Source organism: Dasypus novemcinctus, chromosome 12 (genome assembly GCF_030445035.2).
Source record: "Dasypus novemcinctus isolate mDasNov1 chromosome 12, mDasNov1.1.hap2, whole genome shotgun sequence".
NCBI classification, from domain to species: domain Eukaryota; kingdom Metazoa; phylum Chordata; class Mammalia; order Cingulata; family Dasypodidae; genus Dasypus; species Dasypus novemcinctus.
The window spans coordinates 62,485,494-62,498,433 of NC_080684.1; the positions used below are offsets into that span (position 1 = coordinate 62,485,494).

General features: G+C 40.8%; 2 pseudogenes; one reads left to right on the forward strand and one right to left on the reverse strand.

Moving 5' to 3' along the window:
• Positions 1-2,372: 2,372 nt before the first annotated feature.
• On the forward strand, positions 2,373-3,163 carry LOC101443336 (ras-related protein R-Ras2 pseudogene; annotated as a pseudogene).
• A 2,509-nt stretch (positions 3,164-5,672) lies between these two features.
• The window catches only part of LOC101442889 (ribosomal RNA processing protein 36 homolog pseudogene), a 58,457-nt pseudogene continuing 51,189 nt past the window's right edge, over positions 5,673-12,940 (reverse strand).

A 12,940-nucleotide genomic window follows, 5' to 3' on the forward strand; every position in this document is an offset into this window, starting at 1 on the left:
GAAGCAGATTTGGCTCAACTGATATAGCATCTGCCTACCATATGAGAGGTCCGGGGTTCAAACCCAGGGCCTCCTGACCCGTGTGGTGAGCTGGCCCATGTGCAGTGTTGATGCACACAAGGAGTGCTGTGCCACTGGGGGTGTTCCCCGCGTAGGGGAGCCCCACGCACAAGGAGTGCGCCCCATAAGGAGAGCTACCCCATGTGAAAAAAGCGCAGCCTGCCCAGGAGTGGGGCCACATACACAGAGAGCTGACACAGCAAGATGACGCAACAAAAAGAGACATAGATTCCCAGTGCCGCTGATAAAGAATGCAAGCGGACACAGAAGAACATACAATGAATGGACACAGGGCAGACGATGGGGGTGCGGGGGAGGGAGTGGCGGTGGGGCAGGGGGGAAGGGGACGAAAATAAATAAAATAAATAAATATATCTTTAAAAAATATATATATATATGTAAGGGATTCCCATATACCCCACCCTCTCTCCCACAGTTGTACCCATTAACAACACCTTTCATTAGTGTGGTACATTTGTTACATTTGATGAACAAATTTTGAAGCACTGATACTAACTATGGTCTATAGTTTACATTGTTTCACTTGATTTTTAAAATAAGTTCCAGTTTCAATCTTGTCATCATTCTACAACATATTGATCACAATTATTTTAAAGTATGTATATGATAACATTAGCGTCTGGATCACTTACTAACCTGTTTCTATTTCCCTTTTTTACAAAAAAAATTTTTTGATTTTTCAGTCTTTTAGCTTCTGGCATACCTTGTGATTTTTTATTGAGTGCTAAATATTATACACAAACATTTTAAAAGGGTCTTGATGTTGTTATCTTCCTTCAAAGAGGATTTCTTTCTTTTTTGGAGGGGGCAAGCAGTATAAGTATGGAATCATCATTTTAAGTCAATCAGTGATCAAGTTGATTCAAGACTGGATTTCAGGCTCTGTAAGGGCTGACCTATTTCCAGTTTTACCTTTCTCTTACTTAGGTCATGATCCTTCAGGGCTCTCACTTGAAAATCTGGGTTGCTTACTAAGACTCCTACACGTTGGCAGATCCTAATTTAGTTACCTTGTGTAAGACTGCTGAATGCTCCATTTAGCTTCATAACTTTTTTTGTTACTGCTTCCTTCTGCATCCTCTCACCCTTTATAGCTTAGAGATCCTCAAATGTCTTGAGGTGAAAAGTGGCCCAGAATGTTGAGATCACTTCTCTGCAGTTCTCTTTCCCCTGAGATCCCAACCTTCAAGTCTGGGCTATCTTTGCAAATTTGTAAATTTCTCAAATTTATTTCTGTTATTGATTTCTACTTTCATTCCACTGTGGTTGGAAAACATGTTTTATATGATTTCAGTCCTTTTAACTTTATTTTATTTATTTATTTATTTATTTATTTATTTTAGTCCTTTTAACTTTAGTAGGACTTGTTTTATGGCCTAACAGATGACCTGTCCCGGAGAATGTTCCTTGTACACTTGAGAAGAAATGAACGTATGTTCTTGTGTGTTCCACAGGTATCTATTAGTCGTAGTGCACACTATATGGTTTTATGTTACTGATACATTGCAATGTCTGTTGAACAAACTAAAAGCTTTTAGTCTTACATAGGCATCAATTTTGAAAAGATGTCATATATCAACTGTCATACTATAGTTTCAAATTGTCATACTAACTATAAAAATATCATGTTTACAGACTACTAACAATTGGATTTATTGTGAGACTTTATTAACCATTGTATTCAAATTCACTCTATCTGCTGCTATTTTTTTTCCTTTTAAAACACGGAAAAGGCACTATGACCCTGTAAATCTGTTATTCATTAACAGCACTTATGTTGAAGTAAGGACATTTCTAAAGCCACAAATTGCCGGCTTTCAGATGTTTCAGTCTCTGATTTTTTTTCAAGTTGCAGTGTGGAGAATAAGGACCTAAATTACTTTAAAACCTACACTACATGTGATAAAACAAAACCAGAAAATAATTTTAAGTCTGTAAAGCTTTGTTAAAACAACCACTTGGGTTTAATTCTTAAACTCTCTTTAGCTATTCATTTGAGTTAAACCATTGCAAATACACGACCTTAACTCTGGAAGTGCAAATAATGCAATTGGTAGACAATAAATACTGTTGAATGAATACGTGAATGAATGAATAAACTTGACAGAAGTTTCTTTTTGGAATTCTAGCCTACCTTCCTGGTTATGGAGCTCAGAATTAGTCGATTCAACTATCGATATATAACTAGGAAGAAAATTTTCACAAAACACAAACAAGGTTTTTATTTGAAATAAAAATATCAGTATTTGTAGCGGCGCTGGAGGCAGCGTTCTGCTAGCACTGTGAGCTAGATGGGTAGCGCGCGGGACCCGCCAGCCCCCGGCGCTGCGCTCCCGCGCGGACCGCTCTCTCGGCGGCTCCCGGACCCCCGAGACCCACCCGGCGGCTCGCCCGCAGCCCGGGCCGCCCACGTCCCCGGAGCGGGCCTAGGGCGGGCGGCGACAGCTCGGGGCGTCCCCAAGGCCGCCACCGCCTGGAGGGACGGCTCCGGCCCCAAGTACTGGCTTGCGGCGGTCGGCGGGGGCAAGTCGGAGCTCACGATCCAGTTGGCCCAGCCCTATTTTGTAACAGATTATGATCCAACCATTGACGATTCCTCTACAAAGCAGGGTGCGATAGATGGCAGAGCAGCCCGCCTCGATATTCTGGATTCAAAAGGACAAGAAGAGTTTGGAGCTATGAGAGAACAATAGAGGAGGACTGGAGAGGGTTTCCTGTTGGTCCTTTTCAGTCACAGATAGAGGCTGTTTCTGAAGAAATCTGTCAGTTTCAAAGGTAGAGTCTCAGAGTAAAGGGCCGTGATGAATTTCCGATGATTTTAATTGGTAACAAAGCAGATCTGGATCATGGGAGACAGCTGACATAGAAGCAGCAAGTTAGCCCAGCAGCTGAAGGTAACATACATGGAGGCCTCAGTAAGGATGAGGATGAATGTAGATCAAGCTTTCCGTGAATTTGTCCGGGTTGTAAGGAAATTTCAAGGGCAGGAATGTCCTCCTTCAGCAGAACCAAACAGACAAGAAAGACTGCCATTATGTCATTTTCTGTGAATCCCATGAATTTTAGCTACCAACTGCCAGGAAAGCCCTCAACCTTTCCTCTCCTTACAGTTTACATCTTGTTGGTTCCTTTTTTAGCCTTTAGAAAAGCAAGTCTGACAAATGATCACCATGTTAGCCGTAGACCAAGAAGATGACTAATCCTTCTGGTGAAGATAATACTATGGTCATTTCAAGACAAATTCAAACGAAACATGAAAGCTGCTTCTAAGATTATCTGATTCCTTTAAAATACATATCTATAGGGAAGTGGATGTGGCTCAAGCGTTTGGGCTCCTGCCTCCCACATGGGAGGTCCTGGCTCAGTTTCCCATGCTTCCTGGAGAAGATGAGCAAGACAGCGAGTTGGCATGACAGGTGGGCATGGCAAGCTGACACAACAAGATGGCACAACTAGATGATGCAACAAAGAGACACAAAGAGAAAAGACAATGAGAGACACAAAAACCAGGGAGCTGAGGTGGCTCAAGCCACTGAGCGCCTCTTTCCCACATGGGCAGTCCCAAGTTCAGTTCCCAGTGCCTCCTAAAGAGAAGACGAGCAGACACAGAGAGCAGACAGCAACTGCAAAGAGGGGGGATAAATAAATCTTTAAAAAATTTTAATTTATTGAAGTATATCACTCATACATAAATAAGTGTATAATAATAGTTGTGAACTTACAAAACAAACAAATGTAACATCATACAGGACTCTCATAACTCACCCTACCACCAATAACTTGCATTGTTTTTAAACCTTTTTAACTAATGATAAAAGAGCATTGTCAAAATGTTACTACTAACTTAATATGTGTATATATATATATATATATATATATGCAGATACGTGGGAATCACATTGCCTATTGTTACTCTAAACCAGGGATCTTAACAAGGGGTCCATGAGCTTGAAATGAAATTCAAAAGAACATTATTCTTGTAGAGATGTGTTAGTGTAGATATGATATGTTTATTAAATAATACACAGTATAGTGAGGAGTTAATAAGGGGTCCATGGTTTTTACCTGACTGGCAAAGGAATCCATGAAACAAAAAAGTTAAGAACCCCTGCTCTAAATAGAAACTTTGAAAGCATTTTTTTTTAATGTGAAGTTTTGCCTATCTTTAACAATTTGCCTCCCTTGAGATGGCTCCTTTGTCTGCTTGCTTGTTGTCTCTTTGCTTTTGTTTTTCTTTAAGAGGCACCAGGAACCAAACCTGGGACCTCCAATTTGGGAGGTGGGCACCCAACTGTTTGAGCCACATCTGTTCCCCATCTTTAACGCTTTAGTTAACCATGGATTCTCTGAATTGAATCGACAAAAGTGAGGCATCTCAGCCTTTACTGGTGCTACAGCTTTTGTTTTCCAGTGGCCAAAATACCAAAATGCCTATTGTATATTATGGATTCAAAACTGCTTTTAAAGCCTTTATTATTATTCCTACTCTGGAAGATGATAATAGTCTATGTGGCCAAATATTTGAGCTCATTTGGACATAAGCATTTCATTGTTCTTTTTTTTTTAAAGATTCTTATTTACTTTTTTTAAAAAAAGATTTATTTTATTTATTTCTTTCTCCTTCCCCGTCTCCCCCATTGTCTGCTCTCTGTGTCCATTGGCTGTGTGTTCTTCTGTGTCCATTTGCATTATCAGGTGGCACTGGGAAACTGCATCTCTTTTTTTTTTTCAGTTCTTTTTTATTTATTTCTCTCCCCTTCACTCCCCCCCCCCCCCCCCCCCCCGTTGTCTGCTCTCTGTGTCCATTCACTGTGTATTCTTCTGTGTCTGCTTGCATTCTTATCAGCGGCACCGGGAATCTGTGTCTCTTTTTGTTGCATCATCTCCTTGTGTGCGGTGCCACTCCTGAGCAGGCTACGGTTTTTTTGCATGGTTCTCCTTGTGGGGCACACTCCTTTCACATGGGGCTCCCCTAGGCAGCATCTGCTGCAGTGCTGATGCAGGCAAGGAGTGCCACACGGGGGTGACCCCGCAGGGGAGCCCCACGTACAAGGAGTGCGCCCCATAAGGAGAGCTGCCCAGAATGAAAGAAAGTGCAGCCTGCCCAAGAATGGCGCTGCACACACGGAGAGCTGACACAACAAGATGACGCAACAAAAAGAAACACAGATTCCCGTGCCACTGACTAGAATAGAAGCGGACACAGAAGAGCACACAGCCAATGGACACAGAGAGCAGACAACAGGGGTGAGGGGAGGAAGGGGAGAGAAATAAATAAAAACAAATAAAAAAATAAAAAATAAAAAAAGAGTAACCTGAGGGACTCTAAAAAAAAAAGTCAGTGATTTAAGGCAAGGGTGTGAGAAGGAGGTGAGTATATGATAAAACAGATGCAGTGGGGCATGGAAAGAGGCTGAGCCGCTCTTCTTGTCCAGTCCAATGGCCAGTCCAAAGGCCTCTAGTCTTTGAGCCAACCTAGCTCAAAAGGGCAGCTGTGATCCTTGCCCTTAAATGGGAAAGAACAGCTCAAGTCCAAGGCCCACATATCCATGTCTCACCAGGGCAGTGGCAGACTTGAGGACAGTTCCCAATTACTCTTTGCCCAAAGGGAAATATCTCCTGTCCTTGCTTGCATTTCAGCGCCTCTTTTGACTCAAGAAACTCTCCAGCTTCTTGCTGTGCTTCAGCTCCTTGAACTTCTCAGCTAGGGCCAACAGGTGCTGCTCACATTTCTTCAGGAAGTAGGGCCAATGGTCGTGCTGGACCTGAGTCCACTGCTTCTGCTTCAGGGCAGCTCTTGCTGCTCTTTCCTTCGTATGCCATTTCTTGCGGTTCCTTTCGCTGAAGCAGCTGCTGCAGTTTCTCGTGCTCCTCCCCTGACTGGTGCTTCTTCAATTGCTTTTTCACAATCTCTTTCTCTATGGTTCTGTTGTCATTCAGGAATTGAGTTTTGTCAAACACCTCAGGATTACATTCCCCTGACAGATCATCAAAGCGGGGGTCACAGGCCACCTTCTTACAGATGGGGATAACCTGAAGCGACTATGGCACCCGAACCTTGGCTGACATTGCAGAGGCCTGTGTTTATCTGCAACACAAGCATTTTGGACAGGTGTTTAGAACCTTGCTGCCTTGCACTGTTTCCAGCTACCAGTGTATGTACGTCTTGTTCCCCACTTGACTCTGCGATTCCAACGCTCCTGAAATGACATGTTGGGTGTGTTCCTCCCCCTCCTGGGCCATGGGCCACTGCCCTGGGCTCCAGGCCCCCCCCCTTCCTCCCCAATATCCGGGGCCCTGGGGGGCTTCAGCACGGGGGCTCACTTTGGGCATCTGGTCGCATAAGTCTCAGAAGAATCCTGAGTCATCTTGAATGTTTTAGGCTTTTAACAGTTAAGAAAGAAAACAATGAAAGAAAATAGTTTTTTCCCCATACAATTTGATGATGGCTATCAGAGGAGGCTGGAAACAACGTTAGGCATCACTTAATGAAGCAGGCTACTTTAGGGAATGGGGAGATGAGCCTAAAACGTGGCAGAAAAACATGGCCATGAAACATGTGGTCATAGAATTCCACCTGGAAATCCTCTGGAGAAAGACCACCGCCAGAAAGCTGCTGGAAGAACCAAAGAGAATCCTCCATTTAGAATGAAATTTCATCTGGAATCAAGTAAAAGCCCTGGATATTTTCAAAGGGCCTTATCATTGCTTCTCCCTCCCCCCCCCCCCCCCATTAATGGATGGAGCAATCAATCAAAACAGCAAACAACTGAGAATCTTCTTCTGAGTATTAACAAGTGGAGGAATAATTAATTGTTGATAAAGCAAGCTTAGAGGTTAAATCGTCCCCCCCCACCCACCTCCCCTTTTTTTTCCTTCACTGCCTGAACCAACACATAAGTATTCCTGGGACCTAAAATCTGTTATTTTCTCCCATTTCTCTTCTCTTCTCTCATTTCCTTAATAAATTACTGGCCTAACTGAATTGGCATGTTCTTAAATTCTTTTCTGTAACACAGGCAAGAACCTAGAGGAAATCTGGCAACACTAGCACAGGACTCACAAATTTGTGACCAGTAGACTGAGGTTGGCTTGAGACAGATTTTGCTGGACCAGCACATTTATTTTTTTTGGCTTTGTTTTTTTTTAAGTGGTTTTGAACCCTTTAAAGGTCGAGTGCTCTACAATTCTGTAAGTTCCTAAGCTGTGTATAATCGCCTAGGTTTTTCACTCAGCTGCCTCAAATATTTTTCCTACCTGCCTGGTCTCAGAAGTTATTTGAGCAATGAATTCTAGTCTGGCCCCTCACTTTACAGATTAGACATAGAGTGATTAAATAGATATGATGTGCTAATGCTAATAATTTTTCCAGGACGGCTGTTCTCAAAGTAAGGCATATGGATTCTCAGGTCTTGAGGGGTCCTTCATATGTACCAGAATCTGGTTTCTAACGTTATTATATATTGTAATGTCCAGAGGGCTAGGTTTTCGGGTTGCAAGGAGAGTTTTGACTTTGGGGCTGATTGGTGATGGGGATTTATTGTAAGAAATACCAGAAAGTGAGGAAGACAGGAAATCATGGCAGCAGTTGAAAGTCTAGGCCTCAGGAACTAAAGCCTGGTTTAAGATATAACTTTAGATTCAGTTATCTTACATTCTCATGATTCATCAGCTCTGTTTTTCTCTCTACTTTTCCCTCCTAGTCTGCTACTCCCTGTCAAATGTATATATCAAGTTAAAAATCCAGGAGAAAGAAGATCTGATTGATTCAATCATCACAGTACTGTATGCCTTTCCTCCATGCATTTTTTTTTTTTTTTTTTTTTTGAGGTACCAGGGGCCAGAGATTGAACTCAGGACCTTATATGTGGGAAGCTGGCACTCAACCACTGAACCACATTACCTTTCCTGAGTTGGTTTTATCATTTGTTTTGCTTGTTGTTTGTTTTTTTAGGAGGTACTGGGCACCAAACCCGGGATCTCCCATGTGGGAGGTAGGTACCTAACTGCTTGAGCCACATCTGCTTCCCCATGTATTGTATTCTGACCTCGAGTTCCTGGCTATCTTGTGGGTCAGTGGCTTTCAAGCTTTTCTGAGTGTAATCTGTAGTAATAAATATATTTTTTGCTGATTCTATGCATATATGAGTATATGCTTATTTTCTTAAGATAATATTTAACCCTATATGCTATGCACTCTGATATTTTCTGTTCTTAATCCATCCTATCCTATCCAATTCTGTTCCCATCCTGTTTGGGTCACTCGGAGACCTAAAGGAGGGAACCATGGGGAGATCTGGGGGAAGGGTAGTCCAGGCAGAAAGAACAGAAAGTTCACAGGCCCTGAGTGCGAAAAAATTGGTTATATTGGAGGGTTAAGTAAGCAGCCCTAATCATTTAGGATCTTATAGGTTGAGATAAGTTTGGATTTTATTCTAAGAGTAATGGAAAACAATGAGAGTTTTCAGCAGGAGAGTGACATGAAATTTCAGTTTCCGATGGTCACTCTGGTAGATACGTGGTGAATAGACTATAGAAGAATAAAAGTAGAAGTATAGAGACTGCTTTGTGCATTGTTGCAATATACCATTTGACACACTATTTCCACTGAGAGGATTGTGCCCATTTATTTTTAGAACAAAGGATAAGTTGAAGTCTTTTGCACTACTGAAGTATTACAAGATTGAAAATATGGACATATTAAAGATATTAACTTATATTAAGAGCTTTTGCTGATAATTGACATCTAACAATGTAGGATGCCAAATTCAACAAAACATGTCATTGAAAAAATCATAAAACCATCCTTCCATAAACCCAGCTTCCCAGGTGAGCCCTGAGCCCGCATAGCATCAGCCTGACCTCCCTAAGCCAATTTTCATATACCAGAGTACAAATTTCTTCTGTCTAGTATAATCAAGTGTTCCATGTGCTGATCACCTGAAGCAGCAAGATAGGAATGTGGTTTTGTTTTAAATAATAAAGTAATGTGTTAAATATAATAGCTAAAATCACCATTCTCTTCATCTCCCAGGGGTGACGACATCTCCTTCTCTCTCTTCCTGTTCCAAGTCTGATCTTCCTCCTATGTTTCTGACCTTAATTCCCATATTTTACTAAATCTAGGATGTCATCATGTGGACCATCCACCATTATTTATCGTATCACAGAAAAACAAAAAAATGCTGTCAAATAAGTAGACATCCCACTGAATATAAGATGGATCTCAATTTCAGAGTTGTTAAAATGTGAAAAAAAGGACTTCTTATAACTGATGAAATATACATTGTCATCATCATCCACCCAGTGAGAAAATTTGGAAGTCATCATAGCCTACCCTTTCTCAACTCCCACATCCTATAATAAACATTGATATTCTACTTCCCAAACCTCTTAAATTCTTCCCCTACCTCCCATTTCTGAAAACTTTATTTATTCTAGCCTATATATATATTCATTAAATACTAAATCATTCTCCACATTAAAAACAGAATGATTTTCCAAAGTATAAATCTCATGATTAAAGTACCAGATTGAAATCTTTCGTTTTTCTCTAGTTTGCTTCAACATAAAGTCCTATCTCCTTAGCATAACCTAAATTTATTTTGTAATCTTGTCTTAGTCTCCTTTTCAAGTAGGTTCAGGTATATACAAACACACTAGCATGTAAAGATTTTGTTCCCTTCTTCTACTGTGGCTTCCACTTACCCTCTTTTCTGCCTAGGAAAATGCCTAGTTATACTTTGTGGCAGTTTGATATTATTTATGAATTCCAAAAAAGATGTTTGATTATGTTTGTAAACTGGTCTGCTTCTTTGGGCATACCCTTTGATTGTATTAGATTCAGCTGAGACCTCTGATTAACTTATGTTAAGATTAGGGCTTTGATTCAACTGTGTCTTTAGCGTGCAAGTCAGCATTTAATCCCTGCCACCTTGGTGGGCTGATAAAACAGACCCACACACAGAAGTAGATGCACAGGAGAAGAGCACAGAGGAATAGAGATGGCTCATCAGACATGGCAGAGGCCAGGGAAGAGAGACAAGTCTGATGGTCTACAGCTGACCTTGTGAAAAGACCAGAGCAACTGAGCTTGGGAAGAAATGAGCCCCAGGGAGAGAGACAAGACTTATGCCAGCCTAAAGCTGAGATCAGAAGAAGTTGGAACCATGAGCCTTAAGAGGAAGAAGGAAGGCTGAACCCTCCTAGACATTACCAACCATCTTGTGTCAATGCATGGCAACAGACTTTGGGTGAGAAATTACCTCTTATGGTACCTTGAGCTGGACTCTTTAGGGCATGGTAACTGTAAGCTTCTCCCCAAATAAATACCCTTTATAAAGACCAACAGATTTCTGGTACTTGGCACCAGCACCCCTTTGGCTGACTGATACATCCTTCGAGAATCTGCTCAAATGTTGCCTTCTCAGGAAACTTTCCTACTCTATGCATAGTCCCAAAGGAGCTAAGCACTTATTTGGTGTGTAGTAGTTGACTTACTCTAGCCTTCATTATATATTATCATTATTTACACCTTTGGATCGTGAGACCCTCAAGGTCAGTGACCATTTTCAGTACATTTTCATATCCTTAGCACCTAGCACTGGTCCTAGCACACAAGTAGGCCCATAACAAATGTTTGCCAAATGAATAAGTAAATGATGTGAAAATGAAAAAGAGCCACTCTTAATAAAATGAGATCTAAATGAAATATTCTTTGCTCCAATTTTGAAGAGGGAATAAGGAAGAAAGAAAAGGCTTGGCCCCTCTTGCCTTCCTCAGCCCCCAATGTGAGTCCACTGGTGTTAGGGGTGCTCCAGGCACTATGGAACTCTGATCTGGGGATCCTTTATGCCTGCAGTATTTCCTGAATCCTTGTTTGTGATGCAAAGCAATGTGGGTGACCACAGAACTTGGAGTTACCTTTTTAACAGCAGCTCCAAATTCAATAAGAGTCTGGATTTATAAATTAATCCACATGGCTCATCATGAGGCATTATTTTGTGAGCTATCAACCACCAGTTCAAAAATTCATGATTGGTTATTTGCCATTAGTGAACAATAATGTGAGAGAGCAATGACTACTGGCAGTATGACTGGTTTCCCTGTTGCCCTATGTTATTACAATATAATTCTCACAGTAACTTTATAAAGTGGTGTTTAAAAGGTAGCAGGCCAGAAAGCAATAGGCCTGTATTACAGGGAAGGTGAAACCCAAATTTCTTATTGTTATTCTTTTAGTTGTAGGGTCTACAAGAATTGTGAAAGGTTTGAACAATAAAAGAGAATAAAGGGGCTATTCAAGAAGGCAAGAGAGGGGAAAGAAAAGAGTTAAATTAGGAAAAATAATGATATTACAACAAATCATAAGATACTGCATTGTGTAGGTCAAAAAATGGTTGAATATCAACAATTTCACAAGGTTCAACATAATGACAAAAAGGAAAGAAAAATGGAGGGGAAGTGTGGCAGTTTGAGATTATTTACGAATTCAAAAAAGAAATTATGTTTGTAAACTGGTCTGTTCCTCTGGGTGTGATAACCCTTTGATTATATTAGATTCAGGAGAAACGTCTGATCAAATTAAGGTTAAGGCTTTGATTCAACCATATCATTAGAATGTGATTTAGCGTTGAATCCCAGCTCCCTTGGTGGGCTGATAAAATGGACTCTCATACAGAAAAAGACATGGCAGAGGAGAGAACTTGGTTTTGATGCTGGAGCCCCCAGGAGAGATGAGACATTTCCCTGGTAGTTTATATCTGACATTGTGAAGAGAACAGAGCAGCTGGAAACCCTGAGAGAAAAGCCTTATCCCAGCCTTCAGCTGAGATCAGAAGAAGCTGGGCCCATGGAACCTTAAGAGGGAAGAAGAAAGATCACCTGCCATCTTGCTTCAATATGTGTCAAATAATTTGGGTAAGTGAGCTCCTCCTATGGTACCTTGAGTTGGACATTCTAGGGCCTTGTAACTGTAAATTTCTAACCCCAAATAGATACCCTTTATAAAAGCCAACAAAGTTCTGGTACTTTTCATCAGCACACCTTTGCTGACTAAAACAGGCAGTATTTCTAAAAGATAAAGATATGTTCAAGCCATGTTGGTGCTCTGTCAACAGAATGAATGTGGCTCTTCAGTATCAGTATCAGCCAGGGTTGTTAGGATATAGCATACTGCTTAAGACATGAATTTTAGAGTTAGATTTTTTAAATTGAATCCTGCCTATAACACTATGTGATCTTTGGAAAGTCACTTAATTTCTTCTGCCTCAGTCTCTTCACCTGTAAAAGGGGAAAATAATATTGATCTCACTGAATTTTTGTGAAGATTAAGTGGAATAAAACTGCATTGAACTCAAAATTGTTCAGGGCACATACCAAATTCCCAGTAGATGAAGGATGTCCTTTCTGTCAGTCCTCTTCAATAAGAATGAAACCATGAGCCTAGTAGCCATTTATGTGGGGCCTGAATAAGAATTTGGAGTTTCTGATTATTTTTAAAATTTACTAGGGGACATCAGGCTTTGGGGTCACACTGATCTGGGTTTAACTTTGGGTGAATTTATCTTTACTAAGCATTATCTTTTTCATCTGTAAAATGGGCAAAAGATTGTACCTAATGCATATTTTTGTGTGTGAAAATTAAATGAAAATTATTTGTGTAAAATCCTCAACAAGAAACTTTCTAAGTGCTTAATAAGTGGTGGCTATTACTGTTAATAATAATGATGTGAATGCAACAGATATATCTTTCTACAATTTCCTACAATCACCCAATTCAAAAATAGCTTATGAGAGTAGATGTGGCTCAAGTAGTTGAGCATCTGCCTCCCACTTTGGAGGTCCTGGGTTCAATTTC